Source organism: Falco biarmicus, chromosome Z (assembly GCF_023638135.1).
Source record: "Falco biarmicus isolate bFalBia1 chromosome Z, bFalBia1.pri, whole genome shotgun sequence".
Classification (NCBI taxonomy): domain Eukaryota; kingdom Metazoa; phylum Chordata; class Aves; order Falconiformes; family Falconidae; genus Falco; species Falco biarmicus.
The window spans coordinates 24,978,765-24,991,096 of NC_079311.1; positions in this window are offsets into that span (position 1 = coordinate 24,978,765).

Here is a 12,332-nt window from a genome sequence, read left to right on the forward strand (position 1 = left end):
TCCAGCCATAGCCTGTGAGTCTGCTGAAAATAATATTTCACTCTTATCAGTTATGCCGTCAAGTTGCAGATGTGATGAAAAAATTCTTAAATCATTCATTTCTAATTGTTTTCCATCACTACTTCTGTAGTTCAAATGCTGCCACTGGGAGAAGAACTCAGATGTTCTCATTCCTGCAACACAGCCTTGCTCTGAAATCCTTCCAGCTTTGGCTGGTCACTATAGAGAATAAAGGTGGAGCTAAATTTTCAGAAACTGTTCTTTAATTTGCTGAGAGAGAGGAAGAGAAAGGACAGGAAATAATTTCTAAGCAGAGGTCCATTATATCAGAATTTGCGCAGGAGCTGAGGTTCACATTTGGTCTGCCCACCAGTAGAAATAAGAGTAATTCAGCTTCTTTTGGTAACACTGCAAGTTTTAATAGCTCAGTATTGCTCCTTTCACTTATTATCTACTGACTGTTTAAACCAGGGGTCCTCACACTTTTTAACCAGGGGGGCGGCGTGCGGATGCAGTGGCAGGCAGCCATCTGTGGCTGCTTGGTTTCCCCCCCCAACCCCTGGCGGGGGGACGGGGGGTCTGTAAATACCGGGGGCCGGATTGAGGACCCTGGGGGACCGTATCTGGCCCACGAGCTGTAGTTTGAGGACCCCTGGCTGAAAGCAACAGAAGGAACTACCGAGTGCAATGCATAACAGGTAAATGAAGAAGAATTTTATGCCAAAACAAAAGATGACAAAGCAGTCTATTAGCACTGAGGCCCTGATATTGCAAACCCTCCATGTACAGAAGTTGTCATAGATATTGCACATTTGTGTGGGCAACTTGCAGAACTCATCAGGTAAAAAGCATCAGGGCAACGATACAGCTTCATCTCACTGTTCTAGTAGAGTGGTTACATGGTAGAAATCCCCGGTCAGTATTGAGATGGAAAAATTCTTATGTCCCAGCTCAGAATTATCCTCTATACCTACCACCTCCTTACAGCACCTTCATTTCTTCTAGCTGGAGAAAATTAAAGATAAATCTAGATAATTTAGGACTCATTCAATCTACACACAACCAACCATTAAAATACCACTTCTAGCTAGATTGCAGACTGTCCTCATCTAACACAACCTGTGACATGTAAGTACATTGTCAGTTTTCTCAGGAAACTGTATCACGTTTGTTCTTCTCTGTTAGCAGGGTGACAAGGAAAACACAGTATTGAGAAGGAAGATTTTTTAATACTATTTCCAAACCAAAAATTCCCCTTGAATCTGTAATGTACAATGAAAATTTTTAATGAGGATGTATTTTAAAATTATGAGGTATAATGTTATACAACAGTCCCCCTAATAAAACATTTATGAAATTATAATACAGGAACAACAATGTGAAGTCATCAACAGCTAGGCTTACCTAAAACAGGCTTCTCCAAAACAGCCAAAGAAACATCTCAACTTAATATCATGTAAGGAACAAAAAATTCAAACAATCTTTCTCAGAGGTGAGAAATTTACTGGGACCACAGGATGCAGACTGACAGAAAGAGGTAGTCATGTGAAATAAAAACATCATTGCTTTTCAAGAAGATGAATGTCTGTAACTTGCAAAGCCTTTACTCTTGGAAGTATTGCATATCTTTTTGAATAATTCTATTACAGTCAGCAGCCTGTTCATGTCAGCATTTGGAGGAGCAGGCCGTAAATTAATTTTAAAATAAAACTACTTAGCTCATAGCATGTTGTATGGAAAACTGCTTTTAAAATAGCTCAATCCCCCCAAACATTTTATTTGTAGTGAATTTCCAGTTCACTGTGGTCATCACAGTAGCCCCAAGATTTCTACTCAATTAGTGACTGCTCCATCAATCATTAATTGATATTTGACATTTAATAACTGTTTAATTTCATTTAAATTACATGCTTGTATGAGATGTTTAAGTATTTGACATTAATAGGCTTGCAAATTGTTGATTTTTGCAAATTGTTTGCTATTAAGCCCTTCATCAAACAAATCACCCATAGCAAAATAAGGGGAATTAGCCAACTTCCTAGCACTGCTTCACCCTATTACTCTACCCGAAGCAGACCATGTACATTTGTAAGGCAACTGTGTGCTTGAAAGAAATCCATTTACCCATTCTACCATTGCATTCAGAAACAAAAACACTAAGGAATGTTTAACCACAGGGGCCTCTCACTTTTCACAGTGACAGCTCTGTGGCCCTTACTGAAGCAGTCTCTGCAGAGGTACAGAGGAAATTTCTAAAGGTTCAGTTACTGTGCTGGACCATTAAGCCTCTGAGGCACCAAGGAAAACACAAAAGGATTGTCAGTGTCAGGTCTGAGGCAGAAAAAAGCTTTTAAATATAAGAAGGGATAAAAAGAAAAGCCCGTACAGGTATGTCATCCCTGATCAGATAAAAATACCAGCAGAATGGATGATAAAGCTAGATTTGAAAAGCTGCTATCTCTGGGAGAAACCCAACTAGTTTATTTTTACTGGAAACCTGACACATTAGTTTGTTGCAACTTAAATTCTTAAGTGCCCACTATGGCTACAAGCTCAGCAACAAGGATAAGAAAAAATCCAGAGAAACAGTAGGCTAAATAAGCATGCTGGTTGCTGGTCTTATGCACATTTCACCTACTATATATAAAAGAGTAGGTGATGTTTCATCCAAGTTGTTTTTCAAAAGACAGCAAATTTTAATTTGTCCTAAAGGTGCCACAGAGAATATATAGCCACAAATAAAGTCAATGATGAAGTGGTTTGATGTTTACTAGATACTTAAAGTTGTTTCTGGGGAATATTTGTAATAGAAATGTATTTTTTAAATGACAAAATGTGACACCTTTATGAAAGGAAAACAGTCTATCCAGGCAGACTCTGAATTCAGCTTCGTTCCCCCCCAAAAAATTCACCAGTTCCAGCCTTGCTCTGAAAGATGTGAAGATTTAATGCTTTTAGTTTTGTGACCTTTTGATTTATCTGGGGCAATTATATATACATATCCAGAGTTCCACATCTTCTATAAGCATCAGTTTTTCCAAATTATAAACTGGCATGTTTTGGGCTGTCTGTCTCTGTACAGTTAAGATTTATGTTGTAAGTAAGAAAGAGAGCAAAGAAAAATGAAATTATGGTGAAAGGCTTCCTCTTACTTAGCAGTCCTAAGTCTAACCAAACTAATTTTTGATAACAGTCCTTAGGAGGGGTACCAAACTTTGCGTATTTGAGAGACATGACAAACCCAATCGAAAGTTATAGATTGAATGTTGCCCTGCTTGAAGAATTGTCAATGGGGTTTAGTGGTAATTTAAATGTGTTGAAAGGATTATCTACACTGAAGGCAGACTAAGACCAGAAGATGATGTTTTTAAGGTGCACTGCATTATGATAATATGTACCCCACATAAATGTCATTACAGCAAATATGATTAAAAGTAATTCTGAAGTTTCTGTGAGAGCATGGAACATGAACTTTCCCCAAGGTCAAGATAGGCAAAGGAAGAGAAAGAACAGGATAAAATCCCCTTTTATATGGAACTGTAGTAGCTCTTGGCTTAATGGAGATTCACACACAGGGAGAAAGAGATGCGCCTATTGACTAGCTTACTCCATCCTTGTAACTTTCCTCCTACCTTCTATTTACTTCACCACCTCCCCAAACCAGGTCTTTGAAAGCAAGTCTGTATATATCTCCACTGATCTACTGCATGCCCCACTGATACAAAGACCCCAATCTATATTCCAACCTCCTGTACCCTCTTACTTCCCATTTGGAGCCCTGATACCATGCCCTCATAGAACTTTACACATCAAGTCATTGCCACCTAAGGCATATTTTATCTTATAACTCCCATGCTAGCTGCCACGGCTCTCTTTGTGTAGAGTTGAACTAGAAGCATGGGCTGGGAACTGGTTTTGCTTCTGTAGATGCTTCAAGGCATCGCAGAACAACCCAAGGAGCTGAGGACACAAACACTGAGAAAGGGACCTCTAATCTGCTCATTGGTGTCTGTGTCTAGTGAGCCAGGGATGTAACTCCCTGTAGGCAGAGCTAGGAGCTGCTGCCAGGATGTATCCTTGTGAACTTTTTCATTTACAATAAATTTCATCTTCTGTGAATTCAGCCTCTGATTCAACTTGGATTTTATTATGGTGAAGAACTTTTGAAGAATATTTTTTTCTGGAATATTAAATAGGGGAGGACAATTTTTTACTTAATATAACTCTTGATTACTTAGACATCTGTACAGACAAAATTAATCAAACCATGGTATTCTTACATATGTTATGTGATTCTTACCTGATGTTCAACTACTTTTTTTCATTAGTGAATTTATATGTGTACACTACTGATGCATAGTACCATGAGAGGATTAATAAAGCACCTGTGTAAATCCAAGGTGTTGGTTGCAGGAATATGACAAAACCAACACACAGGATCCATGGACACAATGGATTGCCATCCAAAGCATAAAATATTATCCACAAAAAGAGACTGTTATCTAAAAAACAGAATAAAGCAAGAGGTTTATAAAGTAGAGACACTCTGGAGTCCTTACTGGCAAAGTGTAGACACGATAAATATGCTGTTAAGATGCACAGAATGGCTGTAGAACACTGTTGCTGAGCTACAATAGGAAAAAAAAAAAAAAGATAAAACCAAACCAAACCCAAAACCAACGACAATGCTCTATTAAATTGGCTTTCTGTAACTGGGCCAAAAAATATCCTCATTGAAAAAAACCCCCTTGTTTTGACAAAAGAGAGCAGGAGTAGGGGAGGAAGAAGGGGAGAGAGAGGAGAGGAGAGGAGAGGAGAGGAGAGGAGAGGAGAGGAGAGGAGAGGAGAGGAGAGGAGAGGAGAGGAGAGGAGAGGAGAGGAGAGGAGAGGAGAGGAGAGGAGAGGAGAGGAGAGGAGAGGAGAGGAGAGGAGAGGAGAGGAGAGGAGAGGAGAGGAGAGGAGAGGAGAGGAGAGGAGAGGAGAGGAGAGGATGGAAGGGGAGGGGAAATTTTCAGTTGGACGGGACCTAAAACAATCAACTAGTTCAACTGCCTGACCACTTCACAGCTGATCAAAAGTTAAAGCATGTTACTCAGGGTATTGTCCAAACACCTCTCAAACACTGACAGGCATGGGGGGCATCCACCACCTCTCCAGGAAACCTCTTCCAGTGCTTGACCACCCTCTTTTCCTCATGTCCAGTCTGAACCTCCCCTGGCACAGCTTTGAGCCCTTCCCAGGTGACCTGTCACTGGGTCCCGGGGGGAAGAGCTCGGCACCTCCCTCTCCCCTTCCCCTCCCCAGGCAGCTGCAGAGAGCAACGGGGTGGCCCCTCGGCCTCCTGGTCTCCAAACCAGACCACCCCAAAGCCCTCAGCCGCTCCTCACAGGACATGCCTTCCAGCCCTCCCACCAGCGATGTCGCTCCCCTCTGGGCACATTCAAGGACCCTCACGCCCTTCTTACATGGTGGGGCCCAGCCCTGCACACAGTGCTCCAGGTGAGGCCGCAGCAGCGCCGGACACAGCGGGACAATCCCCTCTCCTGCCCGGCTGGCCGTGCTGTGCTGGGGGCACCCCAGGGTGCGGGCTGCCCTCCTGGCTGCCAGGGCTCACTGCTGACCCACGCTGAGCCTGCTGCCCACCAGCACCGCCAGCGCCCTCCCTGCAGGGATGCTCTCCAGGCACCCCTCTCCCGGTTTACACTTGTGCCGGTGTTGCTCCATCCCAGGTGCAGAGTCCAGCATTTGTTCTTGTGAAATTTCATGGCACTGATGATTGCCCAGTGCTCCAATCTATCTAGATCCCTCTGCAGGGCCTCTTGTCCCTTGAGAAAGCCAACAGCATCTCCCAGTTTGGTACCATCAGCAAACTTACTAACAGTACATTCAACTTCTGCATCCAGATCATTGATACAAATTATTGAACAGAACTGGCCCTAGGACTGAGCTCTGAGGAGCATTGCTGGTGACTGGTTGCCAGCCAAGAGTCCAAGAGCCAGATGTAGCCCCACTGAGCTCTGCCCTTCAGCCAATTCTTCACCCAGTGCACGGTGTACCTGTTCATCTCACAGTTGGACAACTTGTCCAGAAGGATGCTGTGAAGGACAGTATCAAAAGCCTTACTATAATCCAAAAAGTAATCCACCAAATTTCCTTCCTCCACTAGGCTGGTGACCTTATCATAGAAGAATATCAAATCAGTTAAATAGGGCTTTGTCTTTGTGAACCCATGTTACCTTTGCCTAATGATTGCATCATTCCTTAAATGCCTTTCAATAGCACCTAATATTGTTTCCTCCATAATTTTTCTAGGAACTGAGTTTAGACTAACAAGTGTGTAGTTTCCTGGGTCTTCCCTCTTGTCCTTCTTGTAAACTGGAATAAACACAGGTTAGCTTCCGGAGAGCTTTCTAATAGCAGTTGTGAGGGTCTAACAACACCTTCCTTACCCTTGCTTTCCTTATTTATTTTATTTTGAGAATATTTGACATTTAGCTCTTTTTCAAGCTGAGTTCTAGTAAGGTAGTGAGAAGATGACTGGAATAATAATCTAATACAATATTTTGCTGAGGATTGAAAGTAAAGAAAATATAAACAATCAGCACTTCTTCCAAAAACTATCTGATATATCTAAATTGTATTACTCCTGTGTCACTAATGGAAGGATTGGGTAATCTGGACGCTAAGCACTTTGGTTAGTGTTTCTGAGTGTCTGACTGTCATTCCCTTACACAGCTAAAATCTTTCTTAGCAGTAGGTCCACTGTATGTATATCACTGAATGTGTGCATGACTTGAAGCCTCTTCCCTAAACAGCTGTTGCTAATCTGGGATAGTTCTCTCATTCTCTCTCTGTCTTTTCATTCCATTGCTCTCTGCTGACCACTGCAATCTAAATTCCTGTGTCCTACAGGGAACAGTAGAAGAAAAATATATTGTTATAAAAAAAGTATGTGTACTTACTAACAATGGCTATCATGTAATAAAAGCTAGTGTCTCTGACACTACTCACCTACTGAAACTTTCTCTTCTGTGCTAGTGTATCGAAGCTTGTTGTGTAAAAGATTTTAGGATACCCTTTTCAAGAAAATATTAGTAATTAATAATTTGGCAACCTCTTAACACTGCTGCAGGTATTAATCATGTAATTCTATATGACTTAAAGGTTTCATTAGACCACAGTGGAGTTCTTGTGTCTGTGTGAAGAAATGACTCAGATTTGCACTTAATCTCCTTTATTCTGGCTGACACCCTTGCAAACATCATTTGGAAAGGGTATGGTGTCTTGAAAGATACAGAGAATTATGTTTGAAAGTAACAGAACTTTCCTTTTCTTCCCTAGAAGATTTGTAATAAAAAATCTGTTATGGCAGTTAGAATGTGTGATAAAACTAGCATACTGTCTTCTAAGAAAACAGCTTCTTTTCATACATCATACAACAGGAAATTCCCATGGGGAAACTACTGAACCTCTTGTGGGAGATTTTCGGTATCCACTTCATGGACATGGACCGTGTGAAAAATGAATTTCTGCTTTTGAAAAATGCTAGATCTATAACCCTGGTGACTGACAGTTACTTGTGACAAAGCAGGCTGTGTCCTGCTGCATACTGCTTTTTAACACCACCCTGGCAAAACACCTGAGCAGTTACTGGGAAAGCCGGTGTGTGGAGTCAGCAAGTGCTGGTGTTTCCTTACTTTGTCTGCTTACTAGGGATGGTCAAATAGTGTTTGTATCAGTGGTCATTCTGTCAAACAACATCAACCACATCAAAGACTAGATTAAAAGAGTTTCAGTTTTCTTTAAAAACAAATTCCATGGCCAGGGATTTTCACCCAGATCCATCTGCAGTAACATTAGGTTATAACACTTACTTCTTAATGGTTCCTTTCTTCTGAAGGTTACTGCCCAAAAGGCTTTGTCAACAGGGCAGTTCATGTGAGTTTTTGTCTGATTCAGGTCATATCAATCAAGCCAGGTCAAACCTGTTAGCTCTGCTGATATTGCAGGGCATAGACTAAGAAACAGTGACACAGCCATGCGAGCTAGAGCCGATAGCAGAGAGGTAGTAAAGACAGTAGTAGCTTAAACTGCTACAGATGTTTACAAAATGTTCATCTGTTCACAGTCCAGCAAATAACAAGACTGAGTTCCCAACCACAGTTTCAACCATCAAGATTTTTTCAAATCTTTTGCACTTACCTACACCAAGTCAGAGACCTAGAGAAAATTTCAGTGGCAAAAAGACAGAGAAACTCCTGCTTGGTAAATGTGGCAAGAATTAAACAGTAAATGACAAATAAAACAATCTTCCACAATAACTTTGTTCTCTCTTGATTAACTCTGTTCACAATGTGTCAGTGCAAACAAGTAGCACAGAAATGGTTTTTGCTATGGCTTCAACACCCTCCCCCTCTTTTGTTTCTGTAGACAACAAAATCTCAAGTGTCCCAGGACCAGGCCTCTCTCCAATTCACTCAAAAATCCTAAGCAATTTTTTTCTAGGCTGTATTAATTGATCCAAATGTAGTAAATTCATTTTAGAAGGTGTCTGAACACAGTGACCGTTGCCTGAATTCATTTAGCTTTGTTATAGTTATTTACTTCTTCAGTATGGAGCATCCCATGGATCATCTCCTGTTAGAGAATCCCCTATTACAAAGTTGTTTGACAGAGGTAAAGCAGGCATAGGAAAGTCTCTTGAACAGAGTTCTTACAGTGAGGCTATATTCTTGGCTCAAGTCTAAAAATCCTTACCTTCTCGCAGGCAGCTAGGATTTTGTATTTAGTTATGGACTTCCAAAATTAGGCTGGAGGAAGAAAAGTAAAGTCATTTTCCTTTGCTGATCATGCTGATGGCCAAACAGAAGCCATATAAGAGGCAAATGTACCTTCCACACTAGATCTTCTACCTGTGTACTCTAAAGAGAATTTAAGCAGATAAACTTCCTCTGTTCAAACTGCAGGGCATGGTACTGAAGAGTTTTGAGCATGCATCCCAGGGTGGTGAGCTTGCCAAGCCACACTAGAGCTCCTTTTTAACCTCCAAATCCTAATTTCTTTTGCACAGAACTGGGGCATGGAAAGAGGAATTGTAAGACAGGATCAAAGCACAGCATGCACGCACAGGTCAGTTTAGAAGCTGAGGTGACCTTGTCTCCCCATTTCAAATGCAGTGTTAGTGGCCGTTCTTTTCTCTGCTCTCAAACATATTAATACAGATCTCCTTATTTTCTATACCTTCAGTTACATGTATTAAAAATAAACCTGTCAAGATTGCTCTGAATAATAGCAGATCTTAGAGTAAAATGATTTGGTTTTTTGGATGATGTTACTCTTCACATATGAAAGCGCAGGCAGCAGTGGAAGTATCTGAATCCCAGCACAATAAGCATTCATCTGTCTGTTGTGGTCTTATCTCTAAGAATGGAGTAATTTTAAATGAGTATTATTCCAAATAAGATTTTAACGACTTTATTTTTCCTAGTCAGTCAACAAGACACCAGTTCATGACAACGGTCCCATCACAACAGCATTGTTTTGATTACAGTTTTATCCCAGTCAGAAACTCATTTCAGAAATGGAACTTTTGATAATTAAATTAAGGTAAGAACCTGTTCTTCAGGTAGAGTGCAAAACACGTCTTCGTTAGCCAAAGACATATTTCAGCAGAAAAGGGAGATGAGCCCATATTGGCCAGGTACAAATCTGATTTCCTTTATCATATGCATTCCTTTATCATTTATATATAACCTTAAGCAAGCAGCAAAAACATTAGTATGTAATTCTTCTCACTGAATGTCTACTTGGAAGGCATACTGAAAACAAGGTTTATAGTAAAGGGAAAAAATGAAGCCAGGTTTAAAGTTGGCATCAATATGAAAACATAGTAAGAAAGCTTTCATGTAGCCCCAAATTTTTGAGTATTTGTTTATTCAGCTTTTCTTTGCAAACACTTTTGAAAAGCTGCTATAATGTCAGCCTTTTAGCAGACCCCAAAAAAGCCCTCAAAAATATCTTTAAGTTCAGGACACTGACCCAGCATTGCTAAAGTACATGGAGTTGTTCAAAGTAGTGGTTCAAATGGGCCAAAGCTTCCACTTCAAGTTCTGTGTTTCCATAGACTAGGGACCCCTGATGCAATCTGACGTCTATGAACGTATCTGTGACTTTTGCCACATGCTGTTGTTACAAGTGCTTTTTTTGATCACTATGAGTTAAGGCAACTAGGTGTGTTAAGCAGCGTACATTACAGCTGAAGTAAAGTCGGAATGTGATTACTGAATAGTCATAGCTATATCTTAATATCTTGAAACCTCTAGAAAAATGTCAGAGTTCTGCCATTTTAAGTGAGCTCAAGGCATATGAAAAGCACTCACCTGCTTAAAGCAGAGGTACTAGTCTTAAGGTTTTGCCTCTACTGGGGAGGACTGCTCATTTTCTCTAGCCCCACCCCCGTCCCAGCTTTGACAATGTTTTTGTTAACTTTTGATGCTGGGGGAGGAGCTGTGGTATGTAAAAGTGCCAGAGTGCCCTCCTAACAGACCCTGTGCTCTCCCCAGTGAACTCATTATGCTAAATGAGCATTTAGTTTGGCTTCTCCAGCATTCTTTAGTGACTAAAATGTAGCTTTGACCAGGAAGTTTTCAGGCTGTAACTCCTTTAGACCCTTTTTATTCTTACTTTGCACCAGAAAAAATTCAATGCTCATTTTACTTGCAAAAATTACTACTGCTTGGCCCACGTCTAATAAGGAAATATCTTTGTAGGAATGGTTTTTCTTTTACTCTTAGTAAGACTTTAAAATTAAAACCACTTTATAGAAGGCCTGAAAGAAGACTCCTTTGTGTTCTGCAGTAGGACAATTATATTTCAATAGCAGTCTGAGTAACTATTCATAGAACAAAAAGATTTTGGAAAACATGACTAACACCAAAATGGTTGAGGAAGGTTTCCATGATTGTATTTGGAACAGGGGACAGGAATAAACAAATCAAAAAGGTGTTTGGAACTGGTATTTCATTCCTTAGGATTTACAGAAAAAGGACTAGGTTATAAAAAAAGCTGGGTTGAAATCTGAAATTTGAATTGGAATGTGAAGGAAGCTTGATACCACAGTTTTGTACCACAGAGGCACACACATACACACACACACACACACAAAAAACCAAAACAAAAAAAAACAACAACAAAAAACAAAACAAAACAAAACAAAACAATCAGACTATAGGACTAAAAATATATCGGCTTTGAATATTTTTTCCCCATTCTTATTAGAGTTGAAAGCATACCCATTGATCTAGCAAAAGCAGTTTGCTAATAATTAGACCAGCAAAGGAAGACCTGGGATTTTAACTGGAGCTGGAGGTGGGGAAGCGTTCAAACTTCACAAGTCCCAGTGTAATACAGCTGAAGAAGGAACAATTCATACCCTTCCTTACCTCAAAACACACACAATTATGCTAGTCTCTATATCAAATACCATAAAAAGCCACAAGACCAAGGGTTTATAAATTCATACAGAGATTCAGATAGGAGCTTATAGACAGCAATACTATTTGAGATAACTAAAATATTGAGATAATTAAAATATTTTAATGCTTACTGATATAACATAGAAGATGTCTGGTTATCCCCTCCATCTGCAAGCAAGTTTTTTTGCATTTACCTTAGTGCGCATTACCAATGCTTGTAGCTGGATTGCCCTAAAGTGGTGGGTTTCATTACATAAAGCAGAGAATAAGTCAGAAATACATAATTTTAAATAGTAATTACCTCTGAAAGTTGTTACACTGATGTTTGTGTATTCTAGCTTGATAAAACTTCTTAAAGAAATAAAAATAAGTGTGAAAGAATGTAGCGTGTTATGAATAGTTGAGAAGGTAACTCTTCCTCTCATCGTCCTAGCTGTGAGTGCCTATCAATGAATTTTTAAAAAATGTCAAAGGTATTAGTTTTCTCATAATATATGATTTTTAAAATTTTTTTTTTTAAAGAGATAGGAATCAATTTTAGTTTGAAAAGTGCATGCAAAACATAAGCTCGAGAGTATGGGATACAGTTCACAGAAGATTGCAACTCCTAACATTTTTTTTCTCATCTACCAGAAGAAATCAAATGAAACCAGTTTGCCTCTAGGGTTTTAAACATCATTATAATTCATCTTAATAATGAAGTTAAAATGAAATAAAGGAAGAAAAAAAAAATCTCTTCAACAAAAACATTTTCCCCTGCCAACATATGGGTTTATTCAAGAAAAATGTATAAAAGTAATGCCTGCTGTATATATTTGAAGTGAACAGTGAGATATCAAGAGCATAGGTGTATTTGGA